Source organism: Hydra vulgaris, chromosome 06 (genome assembly GCF_038396675.1).
Source record: "Hydra vulgaris chromosome 06, alternate assembly HydraT2T_AEP".
NCBI lineage: Eukaryota > Metazoa > Cnidaria > Hydrozoa > Anthoathecata > Hydridae > Hydra > Hydra vulgaris.
Genome location: NC_088925.1, coordinates 45,885,204 through 45,910,000, shown reverse-complemented (window position 1 = coordinate 45,910,000; position 24,797 = coordinate 45,885,204). Strand labels below are relative to the sequence as shown.

The following is a 24,797-nucleotide window of genomic DNA, read 5'->3' as shown; positions in this document are numbered from 1 at the left end:
AATTGCATCTGAGATTGAAGTTGATATACTAATATCAATACCTGCTTTAGATTGAGTTTCTGGACGATCAGTAACAAATGATGGAGCAAAATCTGCATCTGAAAATATATCCTTATCATATGGGAATATTCCTGCCACTCTAAAACCAGATGTTATGTTTTGTTGTGTAAGAGAATGCTGTAAGGCTATTTTTGCAATTCCTGGCAAATCATATATACTCATTGTTTTTCCTGGCCATTGTTTCATCCATGAGTCTTGTGCATTAGCTACGCATTTTTTGAATGGTCCGAATACAGATCTATCTAGAGGTTGCAACTTATGTGAGCAATGAGGAGGGAAGGAAAGCAAAACTATACCATTATCTTTACACAATGTTATTAATTGAACAGATAAATGAGACTGATGGTTGTCTAAAAGTAATAGCACAGGACTTTCTTTTGTGGGCTTGACATGCCGAATAAAGTGGTTTAAGTAAGTAACAAAGCACTCTTCATTCATCCACCCTGACCCATTCGAAGCACCAATGCATTCATTTGGTCCATCACGAATAAAGTGATCAAAAAATTTCTTTCTCGGAAATAGAAACATTGGAGGCACACTATTGCCACATGCATTTACAGCTAACACCATTGTCACTAGTGTCCCCCGTTCTTGAGATGTTAATGCTCCAACTTGTTTAATACCTTTACGAGCAATTACCTTGTTTGGTTTTTGCACAGTAGTGATACCAGTCTCATCAACATTGTAAATATTAGATGCAGAAAAATGATTTCTATCTAAAACATCTGATAATTTTTGAAAAAATACACCTACATTAGCACGATTAAAACTAGTTGCTCGTGCAAGACTTGTTGCTTCTGGAGTTCTAATAGACAATCCTGAATATCGATTTAAAACCCTCTCATCCAGTCAGGACCAGCCATTGAAAGTTTTAACCAAGATTTTGGAAAATTAAGGTTATACTTTATAGCACATTCAAATGCAAGTTTTCGTGCTTCATAAGGTGATAATCCAAAATAAATATCAGAAGCTGTTGACATATATAAAGCAATAGCTTTTTCTTGTTCTAAATTGAAAACTTGGCGTGATTTTTTATAACCAGGAATAGGTAGCGGCATTCCCATATTAATAGCTTTTTTTACTTTATTTATGTAACGAAAAAGAGTTGAGTAGTGGATTCCATACTGTTTTGCTGATGCTCTAATCGATATTTCTTTTCCATCAATAACATGGTTTGCTGCCTCTATTACCACTGCTGTTGGATAAAGTCCTTTTTCAGTTTTTCTCTTATAAGTTCTCATTTACAATTTTTACTTAAGCACAAAATAACAGTTTAATCAAATAACAATAAAATAAAAAAACATTAAAGTAATTTTACACAACTTAACCTACATCATAATTTATTTATATATGAATGATTAATGTATCTTTGCATATATGTATACATGTATATATATATATATATATATATATATATATATATATATATATATATATATATATATATATATATACATATATATACATATATATATATATATATATATATATATATATATATATATATATATATATATATATATATATATATATATATACATGTATGTAATATGTATATTAAACATAATATACATATAAAATACATGTATATATACATAATATGTAATGCATAAACATATATACATATATATACATATGCTTTATATATATTATATACATTTACAATTTATTTAAACTTGTCTTCATCATAAAATTTTTGTTTTCGTTTATATTTGTTTGCGCTGTTACATAAAAAAAGCGTCCATTATTTTAGAAAAAACTAGTTAAGTGCGTAAAATCAACAAATCCCGCAGCTAATTTATGATTCTACTTACCCCAAGCAATTTGATGCAACTTACCCCATAGGCATCATTATCACTCGAATCATTGTATATAATTATTTTTATTAAAAAAAATTTTTTTTTTTTGACTTATTGTGTTTGAAAAAGATTTTTTTAACTTACCATAACTTTATTATGGTCATATACCTCTAAGTTTAAAGTAAAACCCAAAAAAACTTCAAAAACGAAATTTAGAATTTTATATCGAAAAAAAAAAAACATCAATAACTTTTGAAATTTTTATTGAATAACTGTAAGTTTTTTACAGCTGACGCGTTAAAGTTATAGTTATATTATTTAAGAAAAATTTAGGAAAAATATACAAAAACCATTCTTTAAACCGCATTGTTGCAACTTACCCCTGTTGCAACTAGCCCCGGTCTCCCCTACATCTTGTAGTGTAAATGTAATTTAAACCAATGAAGAGGAGCTACATCAGGCTCATCTATGTTGATCCAGTTAAGCAGAAAGCAGCTGGTCAAGAAAGTTACAATAAAAATTCTTTAAATAAATGTACAGATGGTGAATCAACTGCTTGCTGTAAAAGAGTGTTCCAGTGTTTTGTTACTCTATTTGTAAAAAAGTTTTCTCGTTCAATGCAACCTTTGACTAGTTGAGGCATTAATCGCTGATTGTGTCCACGAAGATTGTAATTTGTTTTTGAATTTAGTAGAATTTGAGGGAAATGAAAGTTAACTTTGTCAATCTGTTGAGTAAGTTTAAACTGCTGGATTAAGTTGCCTTGTTTCCTGCAATCCTCAAGTGATGTTAGTTTCAGCTTTTGTAATCTTTCCTCATATGGTAAATGTTTCATCTCAGATATTATTTTTGTTACACACCTTTGTACTTTTTCCATCATCACAATATCTTTTTTTAGGTGAGGAGACCACACCTGTACTGCAAAATCTAGATGTGGACGAATATATGAAAGGTACAGTGTTTTCCATAAAACTAGTCTGCGGCTACGAAAAGCTTTTAGGAGACAATTGAGCATTTGATTCGCAATTGAAACGGCTCTTTCAACATGAGTTTTGACCTTTAAGCCATTGGAAAGGATAATCCCAAGGTCTCGTTCAACTATTGTTTCTTCCAGTGTACAATGAGTTCCATCTACCTGCACCATTGTATAGGAGTATGTTGACTTGTTAGTGCGCCCAACATGCATAACTCTGCATTTATTGATGTTAAAGGGCATTAACCACTTGTGCGACCAGTCAACTATTTTATCTATGTCAGCTTGAAGAAGGTTGGCATCTTGCAGAGATTTGATGATTCCAATAATTTTACCATCATCGGCATAAAGTTTTGTGTGGTGTACAATAGTATCCGGCAAATCATTAATGAATAAAACAAATAGTAGTGGACCAAGGACTGAGCCCTGTGGCACACCGCTAGTCATAGGGACCCACTCAGATGTTATTCCGTCTAATACTACTCTCTGTTGCCTTTCAGTTAACCAGTTCTTAACCCATTTAACCAGGGTGTTACTAATGCAATGGACAAGCAGTTTTTGTAACAGGTGCCTGTGTGGAACTTTGTCAAATGCTTTAGCAAACTCTGCATAAATTGCATCAGCAGGAAACCCTAGGTGCATGCTTTGTGTAAGTATATCATGTGATTCAAGAAGATTTGTGACACATCCTCGCTTAGGAACAAAACCATGTTGAGCTTTAGAGAAAAGGTTATGTTTTGTGCAAAACTTCATTATACAATCATTTTTACAATCAAGACTTTCCATGACTTTGCAGACTATGGATGTTAGTGATATTGATCTGTAATTTAATGGTTGAAGTTTACTTCCTTTTTTAAAAACAGGTGTAACATTAGATTTTTTCCACAAATCTGGAACATCAGCCATGGATATAGATTTTTTATAGATTATTGTGATTGGGATTGCAAAAGATGTTGCATACTTTTTAAGAACGCGTGGATGCATTTCGTCGTGACCCATGGCTTTATTTTCAGATAACGCTTTTAGTTTTTTTTATACTTCATGCTCATGAATACAGTTTTCATCAAACTGACATAGGATTTGCGTGCGTGGATCAAAATGCGGCATAGAACTTTCTTGTTTAACTGCATACACTGTCTGGAAATAATTGTTTAGTAATGTGCAAATTTCGCTTTTTTTTGTAGTGGTTGAGTTGTTCGTTGTTTGTAGACTGCGAATTTGTTTATGAACTCGTTGTTTGCTGCGAATATGTAAGTGTAGGCGAATATGTAAGCTAAATCTTCTTCATATGAAAGTATGGCGCCTTTAACTACTTTTGTAACATTTTTGCAAGCAACTTTATGTGCATTTCATAAATTTTCATGAGTATGGCGGCCTGCAGCGATGTATTTGAGCCATAACGCATGTTTTTCTTTTACTGCTGCTTTTACCTCTGGTGTAACCCACAGTGCATTGTAACCCACACATATATATATATATATATATTATATATATATATATATATATATATATATATATATATATATATATATATATATATATATATATATATATATATATATATGTATGTATATATATATATATATATATATATATATATATATATATGTATGTATATATATATATATATATATATATATATATATATATATATATATATATATATATGTATATATATATATATATATATATATATGTAAAATTATTAAGACAAAAAAACTAGCTGTTTTTAATTAAAGCTGCATATCAAAAAAATATCGCATTTCAAATAATAAATAAGAAACCACATATCAAATAACAAGTTATAAATACTATATATATATATATATATATTATATATATATATATATATATATATATATATATATATATATATATATATATATATATATATATATACATATATATATATATATATATATATATATATATATATATATATATATATATATATATATATATATATATATATATATATATATATATATATATATAAATGGCTAAAGATTTTCGTGTTTAACTGTTTTGATTTGTGCTATTGCAAGTAACGCTTTTGGAATTTGTGTTTACAAAAATAGCAGTTGTTTTATTTTTAGAACTTGTCGTTTTTAAACTTTTCAATGTATTTTCATGCTTTTACAACCTTAAAATATTTCTTAGGCACCTTCATTATTACCGTTAAAACTTGCGTAAAGTCCATTATTGTCTGGAACCAAGCCCTTTTTGGTAAGACAACACATGCCAGTAGAGCTTTTCATTTATATCTTCTAAGTTTACAGTAAGTTAACCATGTAAACGGACAATAGGCAGCATACCTTAATAATCTTCGGAAAAAACAACATTTACACATTTTTAAGTAAAAAATTATAGCTATATAAATTATAGAAAATTAACTTAGTATAGTAAGGTGAGATTTTTAACAACAAAATTATAAACATAAATACTTATTCGAAGTTTTCTCAAACGAATCTGGCATCACATTGCTTCACTGTCATTCAAACCAACCATTGATATCCATTATGGTTATTTTTATCCATTCTTTTTCAAGTAGCATAGTTTTGCAGTACCCACTTTTACACCATTGTTTAATGCTAACAATCAAACGATTTAATTTCAACGCTTTAGCCATGTCAAAATTTAAATTTTCATAGCTGATATTATCTTCAATTATTATGTTTTTTATATCATTACAGGTTTTCTTTGTTTTTTTGTTAAAAGGTTCTTATTGGTATGGAGTTACCAACATTTTCAGTTATCAAAATGAAAATAAAAAATATAACGTGATTACTTTTTTATCCATAATCATACTAAAAATTTTAGTAATTTAAACTAAAACATAATGATCAGTAATTTCTAATAAAGAAATTTAACAATTTTTCAAATATCTCTAATAAACACTGTTATTTATTCTAATTAGTTATTAATTACAAAATCGTTTTAATAGAAAAAAAAAAACAGCAAAAAGGGGCCTACATAAATGTAGAAAAAAATCTCATTACTTAAAAGAAAAAAGGAATGATCCAGAATATATAATGAATGCGACTTTTTATATAGGAGTTCGTCATAAAAACCTTATTTAATATTTTATTTAGCTCTTGCACAAAACAGGAGGACATTAGTCAACTTAAATATAATATTCTATAAAAAGGAAATATAACATTCTACAAACTTGTACAAAAATCATAGGCAAAAAAAATAACGCCTATTTTAAAAATCTAAACAACTGTATAAAAGATACAATAATTTAAAAATCATCTTGACGATTGTTAAAAACAAGTTGTGCTAATAAAATTTAAAAACAAAATATATTACTTTACTTTTAATTGTATCACAAATATATATATATATATATATATATATATATATATATATATATATATATATATATTATATAAATATATTTTGGGATTAAGTAAAAAATTATACAAATATTTTGTAGGGGAAAAAATACTTATCTTAAAAAAAAATTAATAATATGGTTTCTTAAAAAAAAAAAAAGCGATGATGTCATCTACTGAAACTGTTATGAATAAATTAAACACGCATGAAACAAACTATCAAGTCTGCAGATTGCTGCTAACATTATACAGACTCAGAGAACTAAAAAAAATGGAAATGGCAAGCTTCGACTAAAATGACAATTTTTATTTTGTTGGTATGCATTCATTTTTTTAGCTTTAATGAAGTAAATTGACCTGAAACATTTTTTTTTTAACATTTTCTTTAATATGAACACAACTTGTCATGGCTCTTGGGGATCCCTTTAAATTCCTGTGTTACATGCAGTCATGTTAAAAACCTGGGCAACAATGTTCATTATGAGATTCCATTCTTCCTAGTCTTATAAGACTCCTTGCAAATAGCAAATCCTGTACAGGACTGTATAGGTTTCATTGACAATATTTTGTCTTCAATATAATTGGGAATACTAAAACAGTTGAACACCAAAATCTTTAGCCAGAATTAGTGAATCCCAGTGAAGTGTCAAATAATCTAACTTAATTTTTTTTAAATTTAGTTATGATTTCCTTTGCCGATTTTTGTCTATTAAGCGTTCTTGATCTTCTTATGGTATTTATTTAAAGGTTAACATCCTCAGGTTAAAATAAAAATGTAAAGATTGATCGTTAATAATTTTTTTTAAATAATAAAAAACCAACCTAGAACTAGAATTGCAGAAGTATTCATAATTAGCTTAGGATTTGATAACTTAGTTCTGTATGCGGTTGCTGTAATCATTGCTGATCAAATGAAAATGAGAAAGATCTTATTTCGCGATCAAATGAAAATGAGAAAGGATAATTCAAAACTGAATGCAGAAATTCGCATTTTCGTTGTATACTGTTATGTAGAGGCCTGGTTTTCAGCAACGAATACTACAGGAGCTCCCCTAAATTATATATATTTTTTGAGAAAATTGGTTAAAATTAAAAATATTAATGAAAACATTGCAACCATTGCAATAACAAAATTTTTAAACCATTTATGGTATCTAAGTGAAGAGTGTGCTGCCATGGCAATATTTGACGATAGAATTGAGAGAGTCGAAAAAATTAGAATGGCTCAAAAAATTATGGAATGTGCAAGTAAAAACATAGAGACTGTGAATGAAAAAGAAGAAGAAAATGAAGAGACAGAAGTCATTGAGAAAAAACTATCGTTGCAAATCCGAGATGTCCAAAATTTTGTTCAAAAAAATCTACCAACTGAATTATTGTCCGCCAATTCACTTCAGTTATTTAAACGATTCGGTATTTGTGTTGAATTTCTTAAGGACGATCTGCTGAATTGGGAAAACAGAGAGGATTATCGCACAGGAAAAATATCATTTCAACCTTAAAATGTACAAATGATATTGCAGAAAGAGGAGTGAAGTTGATTGAGGATTACAATGAAAAAATGACGAAAAATGAGCATCAAAAACAATTTTTGATACAGGTATGTATAAACAAATTTAATTTTTTGTTATTTTTTTCTTGAATACATTCTATAGGCTAGGTTTAGGAAACACATTCAATATTATTTTTTTTTTATTCAGGTTGTTCAGGAGTACCGGAGAGAGTTCCCAGTCGCCACAAAAGGAGGCTTACTTTAATCCAAAATACAGCGGTGACCAAAAATTAAAGACCATTCATTTTTTAGTTGGTTTCTTAATCTCTAAATTAAAAGTAAGAAGATTCTAATTGACATATTAATTTTTTTTTTTAATATCTTGTTAATTAAAACATACGGATTAAAGTGGTATAATTATTTTAATCTAATTCTAATTAAATAGCGTTTAACTTATTAAAAAACTGATGAGTACTTATAAATCTTCTTTAAATAAATTGGACAAAATTTAACGACCACTTTCAAATCTTTAATTTGCACGTATTAAAAATAATAATCCATTATTTTTTTTAACTGTCTTAATTGCTTATTACGTTGGCTATAAAATAAAATGTCGAAACCTAAGTTTCGATATCAAATAAACATTTATTTTTTGAATTGCAATAAGGATATAAAAATATTGCAAAAATGCGTGCAAAGATCGAAGAAAAAGACAGATAAGTGGCTCTTGTATTAAAGGAAGAAGGCTATAGCATCAGACAAATAGCAGAAAAGCTCGGAAGGTCTCACTCTTGCATTATTAACATAATTCAACAATACAAAGAGACCCGGTCAATTAATAATCATCATAGGACTGGACGCAATAAAATTTCAAATGACCGTGATGTTCGCTCGTTAGTGAGATTAATGAAAGAAAATAGACAAGCATCATCTACAGACTTGTCTACGAAATGGACACTGTCAAATGGTCTGAAAGCAAGCCCTAGAACTGTGCGAAGGGTCCTCCACAATTTAAATTATTTATGGCGTGCTGCTGCAAAAAAACCACGCTTAAATAAAAAACAAAAACTTGCCAGGAAAGAGTGGTGCAAACTACATAAAAATTGGTCAACAGATCAGTGGAGCCGTGCGGTCTTTAGTGATGAAATGAACGTTGAGGTAGACAACAGAAAAGGTCGCGTAATGTTGCATAGACTTCCAAGCGAACGCTTCGATGAATCATGCATTTCGAAATGAACAAAACAAGGCAGTGGTTCAATAGGCATTTGGGCCTGTATGAGTGCCTGTGGAGTTGACGTTTTTCATTTATTCGATGGTAGACTCAACAAAGAAAGGTACATCGAAATTTTGGAAAACTCGCTTATTCCTAGAATTGATTTATGGCAGTTGCAAGATGGATTTATTTTCCAGCAAGATAATGCGCCGTGTCATAAAGCGCATGTTGTTAACGATTGGTTCAATTCTAATAAAATTTAAGTGCTTCCATGGCCTGCCAATAGTCCAGACTTGAATCCAATAGAGAATTTATGGTTGTGGCTTGATCACAAGCTTGGTAAAGAACAACTTTACAATTTGGAAGATTTGAAATCTTCTATCTCTCATCATTTGAAAAATGTGCCTGATGAAGTAATCAAAACTTTAATAAATTCAATGCCAGAATGAGTACAAGAGTGCTTGAAAACAAATGGAGGAACAACACGTTTCTAAATTCTTTTTTTATTGCTTTTTGAAATATTTTTGAAACTGGTCTTAAAATTTTGTCCAATTTTTTTTTCCCATTTATATTTTTTACTAGTCAGTTTTTTAATTTTTTAACATTATTTTGTAAAAAAATTATAAATTCTTTTATAATAAATATAAAATACAAAAAAAATTCTTTCTAAAAATGTTTTTCTTTTTTTTGATACCTTTTTCCAAAATAAAATTATACTAAGGTTAAAAATAAATTTTGAAAAAAAAAAGAGTGGTCTTTAATTTTTGGCCACCGCTGTATGTATCTGAAGTGGATGTATCATTTCAATAAATAAAAAATATAGTATTAGGATAAACTATATTTTTATTTTACGTTTTCATTTTAATTAGTATGTTTTTATACTAAAATTAAAAAAAAAATGCGTAATTTTATGTTTACAGTCGAGCGTACATTGTCGTTCTAATAGGTAACTGCCTTACATTGAATCTCACAACTTCAGCGTCAATGCGACACGTGTTAATATTAACCGATTGAGCTGAAATTCGGTATATTTTCATGTCTTATATTAAGGTACATTCTGGCAAATAATTTTAAAACAATTCGAAAAAAAAATTTTTTCCTTATAAATAAGGACCACCCTAATATATATATATATATATATATATATATATATATATATATATATATATATATATATATATATATATATATATATATATATATATATATATAAGTAGTTATATATATATATATATAAGTACTTATATATATATATATATATATATAACTACTTATATATATATATATAAGTAGTTATATATATATATATATATATATATAAGTAGTTATATATATATATATATATATATATATATATATATATATATATATATATATATATATATATATATATATATATATATAACTACTTAAGTAGTTAAACTAATTGTTTTAACCATTACATTATATGATATTATTTAAAGTAAAAAATTTTACAATTCTATTTGGTTTTTACTTAATTATTGCATCTTTCAATCATACAGCAATACCGTGCAAATGCTAGAACATGTTTTTAATTAACTTTTTGGCTATCAAAATAACCTTTATCAAATGTCTAATATTTATTCGGTGGAGTTTTCTTGATTTATTTTCTGAACTAATATGTTTTTTTCATTAGACTTGATTTTATCAAAATGTACAAGCTCCTTTAAATAGAATAATGAGCGAACAAATAAAAGATTGAACAAATAAAAGATTGAGAGAACAAATAAAAGATTGAACAAATAAAAGATTGAGAGACACTTCTTTAAACATTTTGGTAAAATTAAAATAATTTTTTTTTGAAAAGTAAGATAAACCTCAGCATCTTGAGGCAATTCTGCCATCAATTAGCTGTTTATCTTTATGAACTTTTTGATTGATTTTCTGAATGCTAATTCTGCTATTTCAAGTTGTAAAAAAGCATCAAAAAATACAGACCAAAGATCACCTTGATGAAGATTTTTTAAATTATTGTATCTTCTATTAGTACCACAATTACATTCTTCGGAAAAAGTTTGATTTATTTTACAATTTTTTCAGCCAAAAAAATTAAGAGTATTTTTCAATTAAGTCGATTTTGCCAAGTTTTTGAATAACTTTAAAATTCTTTAAAAGTACTAAATACGTATCCACCAAAGTATTCAATTAAATTTTTTACATTTTCTGTTTTCCAAACATGATTATCAAAGATATATCCTACAAAAAGTGAGGATCTGTGAGAAATATCCTTTCTGACCTCGACTAAATAAAATTTTGCATAAAAAAAACTTCAACATCACTATAAATAACTATTATAACTTCTTTTTATTAACACCAATGTTAGCTTTGTCATCATCTTCTAAGAATATGTATTTTCTCTGATATATGGAAGGCAGCAAAGATCATTTATAACAATAAGAATGCAGCAAAGATCGTTTATAACAATAAGAATGTTTTTTTAAACAAAATTTATGAACTTGTCTGTAAAACACATTTGCTTAACCTCAGTTTATACATTTATTTGCTGTGTTAGAGACACAATTTGAATGCTGCTTTGTTATATGGCTTTGGATTTATGCTCTGACTCACATTTTATTATCAAGCCTTCCGAGAAGCGTGTTTGATTGCACGCCTTGTACGTCCACGCTTGAAATAAAATTTTTTAGACTAGCTAACCATGGTAGTGTGCATCTTTATACTTATAAAGCGCTTATATAATCTTTAAACTTATAAAGCGCTTCAATAATTTGCGGCAAAAAGCTAAACTTATCTACTTAGAAAAAAAAACAATCCTAAAAAAAGGAAACAAAACTGCAACGAAATATCAAGTTTTATTTAATTAACTAGAAAACTTAATAATTAAAAAAAGTAAGTGAAAAAAAAAAAATATCCTATAAAATTTTTATACAACTTTTGTATTTTTTTTAGAGTCGTTGTTGAGAAAAACATCTTTTATAACAATATAACAACAATTGAAAGTTTCGATATGCAATTTATTCACAATTTTTATTAGTTCATATAATTAAGAAACTAATTTGCTATGTACACTGGAACTAAAAGAAATTTTGTTAATATTTTTTCTTATGTTTATTACGTTTGTTTGATTTAACATCTTTTTGCTTTTAAAAAAGTTTTTTCTCAATATTTGACGTTTTTTCTCAATACTTATATAATAGGAAATTAATAAAATAAATTGTTATTTATTTGTAAACAATATTATTTGATTAATTTTTGTTAATGACGGAATAAGTTAAATAAAAGAATAACATAGTTTCTTAAAAAAATGTATTTACTGCATTTGATGCATGTCTGAAACTGTTCCTTTTATATTGTCCATTTTCCAATATCAATACTAGAGATAATAAACATAACGATTGCTCTGTTTAAAAAAATGTATTTGAAAACTTAAAAAAAAGTTTTAAATAGGCTCCTAAAAATTTCGTTAAGAAAGTTCAGTAAATTAACAATGCACTAGTCCACAAAATTTTGCAACATCGTTTCATTTTTTAACATAAAAAACTAGTTGAAAAAATTTTTTTTAACAAGTAAATAGCAATTAGTTTTCTCTTTTAAAAATATTATTTCTTATATTTAGAAATAATATTTTTTGACAACAATATTCTTATTTGTATTAATAATTTTCTATTAGCTTATTTTATTTAGGTTTTCTATTTTGTATAGTCTTCGCTCTTTTCATCAAGTATTGCTCATTTATTATGTAGTTTATTATAGCTTTATTTTGCCGTTTTAATTCTTAAAACACTTACTATATAAAAACATGGTCAAGTTGTCAAAAAAAAATACTTTTAGTGTGGACATACAAGGCGTGCATGCGCTTCCCAGGAAGGCCTGTATCATTCACTGGTAGAAGTAAATTTGGTTGAAGCATTTTTACTCCTAATTTCAACAACAAAAGATTTACCATTATTGATAAACTTATGTTTTCAAAAAAAAAATGCCTGATCCTAGATCTAATATGAAATATTCTATGAACTGTTCATTTGTTAAGTTCACCATTTTTTAGATTTTTGTGCACTTATTGGTAGTCTGGGCACAATAAACTTTTTTCAACATAAACTCAAAATTTTAACCTTTATTGCTTAAAAACAATAGAACCTTGCAAACGGCCCAACTGGCCAGACTATCCGTTATTATGACTACGATTGCTTGAAAATCACTTATTAAAGTTATTATGTTGTAAAACAAAAACATGTATGTATCAGATAACTTTCAATATATTTTAAATGATGCAATTGTATTACATTGCATTAAGTTTAAATTAGAAGAACATTATACTACTTGTTCAACAATTCCAGGAACAAAAACCACCATTGTTTTACTGTTTTATACCAAGTTATAAGAGTTGGTTGACTTGTCAACACAATGCACAAGTTGATTATGTAATAAGGAATATTATTATGTAATAAACAATCAATTTAAACATTGAATCTTTTAAATAAACTTTTGCTAAAAAACTATGTTTAAATCAAAAAATAAATTTTTTTTTGAAAGATTCAATGATTACATTGATTGTTTATTACATAATAATATTCTTTATTACATAATCAACTTCTGCATTATGTTGACAAGTCAAATAACTTTTATAACTTGGTATGTAATCTAATCTAATGTAATTTAAATTTGAAAATGATAATCAAATAAGTCAAATTAATGGGAAGGGGTGGAATAGAAAATGTATTAAAAAAATATTATAAAATTTATTGTCATGGTATTAAATATAGGTAAATTAGACTAAAAGTCTTTCATTTCAGTTTTACCTAATAGGCTACTATTAAGTTTTATATGAAAATATTAAAAACTAAATTTCAGTTTTTATATGGGTATGTTTAGTGGTATGTTTGGGCATAAAGGCAATTCATACATTAGACATAAAACCAGACACACCATGTATGGAGAAGTGTTTAATTACAATTTTTTTCTAACTTTTGGCAAAAATGTGAATGTTAAAAAGTAAATGGACGGGGGAGGGGGTAGAAAAGAGCAAGGGCTATATAAAAACCGAGATTAAATCAGACTTAATTAAAGACTTATTTCTAGTACTGATTATGAAGTACTTTTAAATTCATACATACTTTGTATTACAATATATAATACAAACAAAAGTACAACAATAACTTTATTTTTGTTTTTAATGCATTTTGGGTAATTTTCATTGTTCTCATTTTGTAACTTCCCCATGATTACCCGCTATTTTTTTTCTGAAATCACTGTAATAAAGTCGATTAAATTAGAAGAAAAGAAAATCTTATTAAAACCAGTGTTGATCCTCGGTTACCGGTGGTTTGAAGTGGAGGCACATTTTTTTAAGTTTTGCAGCGATTTTTAGAGGTCTATAATACTTTACTGAATTGTATCTTATCAGTAAATATATAAAAATTTAGAAGCCTATCATATATAGAAACTAAAGAATCATTTCTTTTCACTTCTTAAACTGCAGCTTTTGTATTTTGACTTATCAAAAATCAACATTTTAAACTTGCAAACAATTTTTTTCAGTTTTTTAGGTAGCCATTATGTAAAAAATATGACATTTGAGAATTTAATGTCAAACTTTTATTAAAGTAAGTCTAGAGTTGTATGCACTAAAAAAATTTAGAAGGTTTTCTGAAATTTTGTTTTTAAAATATAGAGCTTCAAAATATGAACAAAATGTGTTTTTGCTACTGAAGTTTTTATTTTTGGAAAAATCATAAATTTCAAATGACCATATCTCATGAACCATAAAAGATTTTATGCTGAAATTTTCTGGAATTGCTTTTCTCATTGATATTAACAAGCCCACTAAGTTTCATCAAAATCTGAGGGGTCCATGTTGGACCTTGGTCCGGTTGGCATGGAATGACTCATATGTACATTGCACAGTGGGCCAGAATGCACTTTTACTGGACAAAATTCATAACTAATTTAATATTAGAGCTATATTCACTAAAATTAGTATGAGTACTAATATGATGTCTGCGCTTTTTATGAAGGTAATATTTTTTTATTTCGTTGCTATGGATACCTTTATTTTGCTTAGCAACAACCTACTTTTGTTATCTGCAGATATTTTATAAGTGCTATATTCACTAAATTTGGCATGAGTACCAATATGAGATCACACTTCTTACAAAAGTGATAATTTTTTAAATTTATTTGTTATGGATACTTATATTGCTTAGTTACCGGATACTTTCCTTAGTTACAAAGTGGTAAATTGATATTTGAATATCTTATCGGATTTTTGACCCACCTATATTGAATAAAAATTGAGTATTTAGGTAAATAATGTTTTAGGAATAATAAAAGCAAAAAATAGTGCAAGAAAACGTTATCAATTTTAAATTACATCAAAAAATTATAAAACAATAATATCGTTTGAAGATTGTTTAAGTAATTGTAAAACATCTGAAGGAAATGCTTTATGATTTGTTTGGTGTGATGTTGATTTACGCAATGATGAAATAACAGGATCACTGGAAACTAGGAGTCTATTGATAAGATCAGTATTTGTTGCTTTTCTGGATGTTTTTCGGCTGAAATTTTCGCGATAAGATTTAAAGTCTTTATTTCTAGCCTCTTGAGCTTCCTCTTACATAAGTCCGATGGGTAATGTAAGGCTTTTAATTATGTCATGTCCATGTATCAATACTTTGTGAACTGATTGAGCCATGTAATACCATGGATAAAGGGACACATATAGTCTAAAAGTGTCAAAACAATAATCCTTGAACTTTAAGCAGTCTATTTCATATCCTGAAGAGAGCGTTACCAAGATAATGTAAAATCTGAATATAAGGTTTTGGTCAATACCCAGAATTTCAGCTGTTTGTTCATATGCTGCAAAAGCATGCCTTGAGGTATTGCCATCATTACTTGTTCCAGAACCACCACTTTTAGGGAAATCAACAACAAGTCCCATTTTGTTCATAAAATCAGTCTGAATCTTTTGTTTAGCTACAGATGCCTTTTCTTTGTGTTCTTTAGATCTTGCTTGCCACTTTCTTGTTTCTTTTTTATATGCAATGTGCAATAACATCTCAAAAAATCGAATCCATGCATGAAGACTGGAAAGACCATATTTGAACTCTCTGTTAATCTATAATAAGGATATCAAGACTATTCATATTTTTTGGAGAGACACCACACACTGAACAGCATTGGTATGAGTTATTTTTTTCAGATAATATTGTTTGAACCTTCCCATCAATCATTGTAAGTTCAATAATACAATTCACTTCAATAGAAGATCCGCAAACCTCTAATAAAATCATACCCAAGCTTTCTATCTCACTTTTAATGTACTGATCTTCTTCAATCACAGATTCCTTGGATTCCATTTTGTATGCAAATCTTATGGGTCTACAATAGGCTGTGGAGGACGACTTTTGATTTCTCCAAATAGGCACCTTTTCGTTGCTGTTGTTAAATCCAGTCAAATCCAATGGGACAAGACAAGTAATAAATAATGATTCTTCACGCTTTAAATCTCTGTTAATGTCGGGTTCTGATAAAACTTGTTTATAAATGCTTTGGCCAGTAGCACCATCAAAACCAGCCTTACACGTTAGTGTCATTGTTTTTATTGCTTTGTCGTTCAATATCAAGTGCCTTAGCACAGGTTCCTGAACTGCACAGATTCTTTGCAAAGTATGAGTCATTAAATCTTTTAAAGGAACTGAAGCTGAATAGTCCTCCACTGTTATGTTTGCAGGATAACATTTCAATTTTGCATCTCTGACATCATTGTAAGCGGGGTAGATGTTATATTCTTTCTCCAAGGCTCCGCTTCTAATCAATTGATAGGAAGCTTTTGTCAGACTTGCATCAATTATGAAAGCCAGTGCTTCGTCTGCTGAATATTTAGTTGCTTTATCTGTATTTGATATATTTAAAACATTCTTGGCAGCAATAACAACAGATTCATCTCTAAATTTTTTATTAGCAGCAAAAAATAATTCATTGGATGAATGAGATTCAATTAAACAAGATACACGCCGTTTTTTAGTTTTATTAGAACTATTATCAAATGCAACTGGTTTTCGACCACGTCTACTTGCAGTTGGTTCATTGTCTTTTTTTCTGACAATTAAATATTCATTAAGCCAGTTTACAAACTTCTTTTCAAAATTTTTCACAGTATAGTTTGCAGATTTCCACTTTTTTTTATACAAGTAAACAAATCGTTGAACAGCATGTCTAAAATCAACGTCTTTAAAATCAGCAAATTTTGGCTGAATAAATTTTAATATATCTTCAGTAATATTTTGTTTTGAAATACTAAGATTGTTTTTTTGGAGAAAATTATGAATGTCTAAGTTTAACAAAACCATATCTAAATAATTATTGTAACAAGTATTTTGTATTTAAAAGTAAAATGTTATAATATATATGCCGCCTGGACTACTAATACTTGTTAGTAATTAAGTTACTACAAGTGTTAGTAATTAAAATTAAAAGTAATTAAATTACTGTCAGTGTTAGTAATTAAATTACTAACAACTACCGAAAATATGTTGTTGCTATGTTATGCAAAGTAAGGTATCCATAGTAACCAAAAAAAGTTAACCTCATAAGAATTCTGAATCTCATTTTAATACATACCCCCAATATTGTGTATTTAGCGCAAGTAAAATACTGTTAAAACAACGTTAATGTAAAAATGAGTTGTTGCTATGCAAAATTTAGTACCATAGCAACCAAGTTAAAACATACATAAAATCTGAACGGGGATTTAAGGGGACGAGCAATCAATTAAAACTCGATTGAAGCATCATATAGCTCAAATAAATATAAGACAACACATGGCAAATTGTGGTAATTATTAGTTATTGTGCGGCAAAAAATAAGTTTCTTAAGAAATTTTTTTTTTTAATCTGTGATTTTCAAAGTATAACTGAGATAACATGCTATAACAAATTTATTTCACACATTGGTTTTTCTTATCTCTAAATACTCTAAAATAACATGTACTAATTTTTTGTTTCAAAAACGTAGATGTAATTGAAATATAACACAACGTTGATGTCACCGTTAACTACTTATTTATAATTTTTTATTTTTTTTATTTTATCTCAATATTCAAATGCTTAGAGTCCTGGTAACTAAGGGATTTAATATAAATAAATTATCAATAGATTTCTCCTAATATATGTAGATACTAAAATTAAATAGGTTTTCAAGATTAGACAACTAAAATTTTTCCCATTTTGTCCACCTACTGGCCCACTGTGCATTGTCAGAAAGTAAAAACCATTAATTTAATTAATAATTAATCGTTTTTTGAAAAACCTCAAACGGAGTGTTGCTACATCGACTATTTTATAGCCTGACTTGCAAGGGAGTGCTGCTACATTGACTGAGGGTTTGGTTAGGGCAGGCAGTCTATCAAGTAACAAAAAAAAAATTCCGGTCTTGCATTTTAATTTTTACTTTTTCTCAACAAAACTGTCTGACAACCAGGTAGGAGTTAATAAAAACTCCAATAGCAAAAACATCTACTGTTTATACTTTAAAGCTCTATATTTTAAAACAAAAGTTTCAGAAAACCTTCTAGCTTTTTTTATTATGTGCAAATTTAGACATACTATAGTAAAACAATGGCATTAAATTTTTATGTCACATTACCTATTTTTTTTAAATCACTGTAATAAAGTCTATTAAATGTAGAAAAAAGATTATCAAAAAACTTAATGTCATGTTTTACTAGATAACTCTAGCGTCACCTATAATAAAAAAAAGTTGCAAGGTTTTCTGAATTTTAGATTTTGAAATATATAGTTTCAAAGAATGAACAAACAATATATTTGCACTGAAGTTTTTATTTAAAAATCAGAAATTGACCATGTATTATAAAACATAATAGAAACAGGGCTCGAATTAAGCGTATCGCGATTACTTTTGGCACCTTTGCGATTTGTTTTTTCTTAAAATTTGTTTTTTCGCAATCTTTCTTTTTTTCGTGATTATTCTTTTTTTATTTTAGAAGACTGATACTCTATTCGCAAATATTTAGTGTTCTTTTACAGTATAAAACTGCAGTGACTTCTGTAACGATAATTTTTTTTTAAAGCGGAGCATAAAGTAAAAGAAAGAAAAATAAAAGATTTAGAAAATCAATTAGCAAAAATGTTCGAATGCAGGAAAAAGACCAATTGTTTAAGGAAGGAAAAATTTATAAAAAACAAACAATTAAATACCTATTCGAATCAAGAGTACAGGCTAATTATTGCAAATATTACCATATGTATGGAAGGGCATTTTTAATCTCTCCAAAAATCACCATTGTTTATACATTTGGTAGCTTTACTTGACGTTTATAACTGGCCGTTAAATGTGAATGATGGAACTTTTGGCGAAAAAGCTATCGGTGATGTTGTTGAACATTTTTCTGAATTTTTAATTGGTGTAGGATGTGATTTGAATAATATACTTCATGAGTGGATCATTTTAAAAGCACACATGTTTCCCATCATAAGTAACAATCAAAATGAGTATTATTTGAAAATTTTGGAAATTGTTTTTTCCAAATCAAATTTGGTCAAAGTATGCCGAAATAATCTTGATATTTTTGAACTATTTTTAATTTGTCCTTTTAGAAATGTGAAAGTAGAACGAACGTTTTCATGTATGAATCGCGTAAAAAATGACTGGAGAAGTTGTCTTAGACGAGATCTCTTAGAATCTCTACTTCGGATAAGTGAAGAAGGTCCTGAGATTGACAAATTTGAACCTGATACTACTATGGACAAATGGTATAATGATACAGTTAGACAATTGTCAGCAAATTTTCATCGTTATCCGGAAAAAAGAAAAAGAAAGTCAGGAAAAACAGACATTGATCTAGCGACAGTTACAATATCGGATTTGGAAGAAAGTGAAAGCGAGGAAAAAAATTGTGACAACTTTCAATTTTATTTTAGCATATTGTAACCCCTTAAAATTAAAATATTAAATAATAAGTTGTTATGGCGTATGATTTTTTGCTTAGTAAAAATAATTTTTTGTTAGTAAAAATCCTGAAAAATTCTAAGCATTAAACTAGTGAAATGATTACAAAACGATCAAAATATTTACGATTATGATCTAATACTTTTTCTATTAGCAATCAAAAAAAGTATTAGATCGTAAAAAGATCAACTTGTTTCTCCGCGCAGCGGCCTTGTTCGTCAAGGTTCGTGTTTCGGAGTTATAGAGTTGAGAGAGGGTTATAACCACTATTAAGTAGCCTCCTCATCTGTAGTGGCTTTATCGGCCTTGAGGAGCTGAATAACAAAAAAAAAAAAAAAAAAAAAAATATTCTATTATTTAGACACATTTTTTTCTTTTGCTTTATTTTATTGAATGAAAAAAGTGGATGCTAACTTTTATCAATAAATACATTGAATGAAAATGCAATAGATAGAAATATCGTGGGAATTTGATAAGGTTACTTAGATAAGAAAACTTACTTAATAAGAATTTAATTATCATTCTTGTTTGTGATTGTGCGGGTTTTCGTGAAAATGTTAAGTTTTAACATTTTATCACGATAATGTTTTTGTCATTTTTAATAGTTTTTTATAACTGCTTCAAATTTATATATTGTTTTGTTAGAGTTTTAAATAATTTTTTCCTGTTAAAAATTTATAGAAAATTAAATATTCTAGTTGTTTTAAACAGTTTAAAATATGTAAATAAAATAGAAAATGAAATAATTAATTAAAAGAAGATTATATCAAGTTCATTGATTTTACAAAACTACAGCCGTTAGATTTAATGCAATATAATAATAGTAATAATGTAAATTATAACTAAGCTACTTTACAACCCCTGAACGTAAATGTTGACATCTTATGCAAAAATAAATAAGTTAAAATAAATAATGCCCCCTCCCTTCCGGCGGGAGTGGACGAGGGATTATGAGCAACAAATAAATCGCGATTAGATTTTTTTACGTTAATTCGAGCCCTGAGAAAATATGCTTATTTTATGATTTATTGTAAATTGCTTTTCTAATCAACATAAACCAATCCACCATGTTTCATTAAAATGAGGTGAGTTGGACCTTGGTTCACTTGGCCTGGAATGAACCATACCTAATAAAGTTCATTTTATTTGTTTATTATTTACATATAAAATATTAAAAAATTTTCGTTATCCTCTTTAGCCCTGACAAAAAAAAAAAAATTAAAGTAATATTTATTAAATTACCTAAAGAGAATTCTTTTAACTCCCTAATAGGTTCTTCATTCGAATAGTTTGTATTTTCAGCAGGCAAAACTGATCCTAGTTTGTATTTCAAGTCCAATGAAACAGGTTTTCTAAACTTTCTAGGTAATTGACGTTCCTTATTCTTAATGACTAATGCTTTACAAAGATACTCATCTCTAGTTTTTCTGATATTTATTAATTCTATCAAGGGAATAGTTGTCTCTAAGTCTTTAAATTCAGATAAAGTGAAAGTTGATAGGTACTTTCCATTAAGTTGTGACTGTCTTAGGATATTTGCATACTCAGCACTGATGCTATGATCTGTTAAGAAATTAAAGACTTTAGTTGTATCCCAAGACTCCATCTGAGCTAAAAACATAAAGATTAGAGGTTAATTTAAACAAAACAAATTTTATAGGGCAATTTTTTGCGTAGGAATTAAATTAAAATCGAATGTTAAGCTTAATTTGTTTAAATAATGAGTCAATCAAACAACTAGATTTTTCCAAAAATGTGAATTTCTAATTTATTCTTTTTACATCTGTATTTTTAATATGATTGTTTTACAGCTATTTAAACTATGGCATTAAAATTAATTAATAATTTAATCAAATTTATTTTAATCATTGTTTCCATCTTTATAATGTTTTCAGAGAACTCTAAAGCTTTCTTGAATTAATCCTGCATCCAGCTGTTAGTGATATCCTCAATCTTCATTCTGTTCAATACAGTAAAATCATTATCTAAAAAATTCCACACAAACTTAAGCTTTGTAACTGCTTGGATAAATGTTCCATCAGTGAACAATGTGCCTTTCATGCACGTGAGGTCTGGATGCTAATAGGAATAGAGTCAACCTCTGCAGCTACTTTAATAATCACTCCTTTATGTTTACCAGTGTTAAAATTAGTAGTATCAAAAACACATTTGTGATACTTGTCAGTAATCAAATGGGCCAAAAAGATCCTTTGATTGCTGTTTTTCACTCCTCGTGTTTTTGAAAAAGATCGTGTTTTCCATTCCTCTCATATACCTGAACTGAGAGGTGGAACACCCAGTTGCTCTGTTTATCCATCTATCCTGATTAATACAGCCAGTCTGCGATGTTGCAATTTCTTTCCCATTAATTCTTGCAATCAATAAATTCTTCTTAACAATCTTGCAATCAAAGTGTAGAATTATAGGGGACACTAATGATCTTCTCTTTTTCTTTGATAAATGCAATATTTTCCTTTTTGAATACAAAAGTAACCAAAGAGAAAGATATTGCAAGCCTTGCTTTAAAGTGTAAACTAGTGCAACATTTACATACGTGTTAAGCCATTAATGTTAGCAGTAAGCCATTTCATGTAAGCCACTTTTTTAATATTTAAACAAGATATCCTTTAGGCAGTAAGATAAAATAAGTATTTTACCATATTATTAATGATGATTACCTAAAAAAGTTTGCATAAAAAATAAATTTAATATTCGCGCTATTTACAAAATTTGTAAATAGTATTTTTATATATATATATATACATATATATATATATATATAAATATATATATATAAATATATATATTTATATATATATATATATATATATATATATATAAATATATATATATATATTTATGTGTATTTATGTGTATTTATGTATATATATATATATATATATATATATATATATATATATATATATATATATATATATATATATATATATATATATATATATATATGGATATGTATATGTATATGGATATATATATATATATATATATATATATATATATATATATATATATATATATATATATATACATATATACATATATACATATGTATATAAATATAGATAATATATATATCAGGGGCTATTTAAGACTGCTTTCGACAGCATCAACTGTATTTGGGCGACACCCAAATTAAAAATCAAGGACCTTTTTCTTTCTTTTATTGGCAAGTATTGTTTTTTTTGCGAAAAACACCCATATTCTGCAATATTTCCACTGAACTTTTATGGGACGGGGGGTAAGGGTACCACTGACCAAATTTTTTTCTAGGATAGCCTATGTATGTGTATATATATATATATATATATATATATATATATATATATATATATATATATATATATATATATATATACTCTCGAGTCCTTAATACAAGGGGAGGTGGGAATAAAAGGGGAAGTGGGAATAAAAGGGGTGGGAATAAAAGGGGTGGGAATTTTAGTCCAGATCTTATAAACAGGGTATGGGGGTTTATTGAAGGAGGGTGGGATTTTTTTATGTTACAATATGTCTTTTTTATAAAAAAAAATCAGTTTATAAATTTAAACTAATATTTTTTACAAAACTATTTAATTCTAGCATGGCTTTCGATCAAATGCGCATTTTCTTTTATTATAATTTCAATAGGATTTAATATACTAATATAAGTTTTATTCTTTAGTGAGAAATAAACCAAAAGCTAATTTTCAACAAATCGAGATTTACTAGGTCGGTAATTTTTAAAACCTGTTTACACTGCCTGACATTAAAATAATAGGGTTCTACCTCATTTTTTAACGTTGTGAGAATTTAACTTTCGCTTTTTAATTATTCAAGTGTTTTACAGTTGTTGTTGTTTATATTGATAAAATATGTTTTTTATGCTATTTTTGTGTCATTATTAATCTTATATTTTTAATTTTATAGTTTTTAAAATTGCTTGACTATAAATTAATTATTAATTCCAACTTTATTTAATGAGGTTAAAATTGACAATGAAAAAACAAAAACTAACAACTTTTAAAGTTACATAAATAATAATAAAAAGATTAATATATTAAAATTATATAATTTTGAACACAAAAATAATATTATAACTAAAAACAGCAAATTAATTTTTTTTACCATGAAAATTTGGAGATTAACCTTATTATTCTCATCCACAAATATGCTATTTTGTCTTATAAAAATTTATCTTACTTAATAAATAATAAATGTGCATCCTAACGTGTAATGTATAGGCAATAGATTTAACAAACTTGATATTTTGATCTTTTAATTTAATATATTTAATTATTTTTAATTTAGTATAGTTGTTCATATTCATCATGAACTAATTTAAAATATAACTTATTTGACATATTCTACATAAAAATACAGGAAACATATAAATATTAAAACAATGCCTAAACCGCACAATCAAGTTTGTAAATATTATAGAGAAAGAAAGAAAACTGAATTAAAAGAAATAGAAAAAAAAACAAAGTAATATTTGTTGCCAACAATCAACGCCAGAGCAAGAATTGAAAAATAAGGAGCTTGCTAAATTACGACAGCTTAAACACAGAGATCTTTAAAAAGCTCAAGGTATCATTGATATGTTCCTTGTACTTTTTCTAGTCAAATGGAAGAACCTGTCTATCATTCAAATTTGTCAGAGGTGCGTGCTGTGAACCGCATTAAATAACTTAACCAAAGTTGCCACGAAAAGCAGATTATGTCATTAAATAGTTAGCAATAGAAATAAACATCTCTTTACCAGATATATTAAAGATAAAAAAGCGCATCTGTTTATTTTCTAGTGTATTCAATCATGTACTAGAGTTTAATAACCGCAAAGAAATATCTCGATATACTCCAGGTATGAAAGACTATAAAAATTGGTAGTGAAAAATTTCAAAAACGTTACTTGTTACTTAAATTAAGGGAATGTTATGCCCTGTACGCAGAAGAATTCAGTAGCAAGATAAAA

General features: G+C 27.5%; 1 protein-coding gene across 3 annotated transcripts in view; it reads right to left on the bottom strand.

The window, feature by feature from the left end:
* LOC136081901 (sterile alpha motif domain-containing protein 9-like) overlaps positions 1 to 24,797 on the bottom strand; it is a 60,225-nt gene that overhangs the window by 22,951 nt on the left and 12,477 nt on the right. Inside the window, exons 2-3 of one of the 3 annotated variants that reach the window (XM_065800280.1) lie at positions 21,068 to 21,436; positions 5,277 to 6,114 (exon numbers count right to left, since the gene is read on the bottom strand). The gene's annotated coding sequence lies outside the window, so the exon portion shown is untranslated. Of the gene's footprint in view, positions 1 to 5,276; positions 6,115 to 21,067; positions 21,437 to 24,797 lie in introns of those variants that run through there. The other 2 variants (XM_065800281.1, XM_065800282.1) reach the window with 2 other exon arrangements.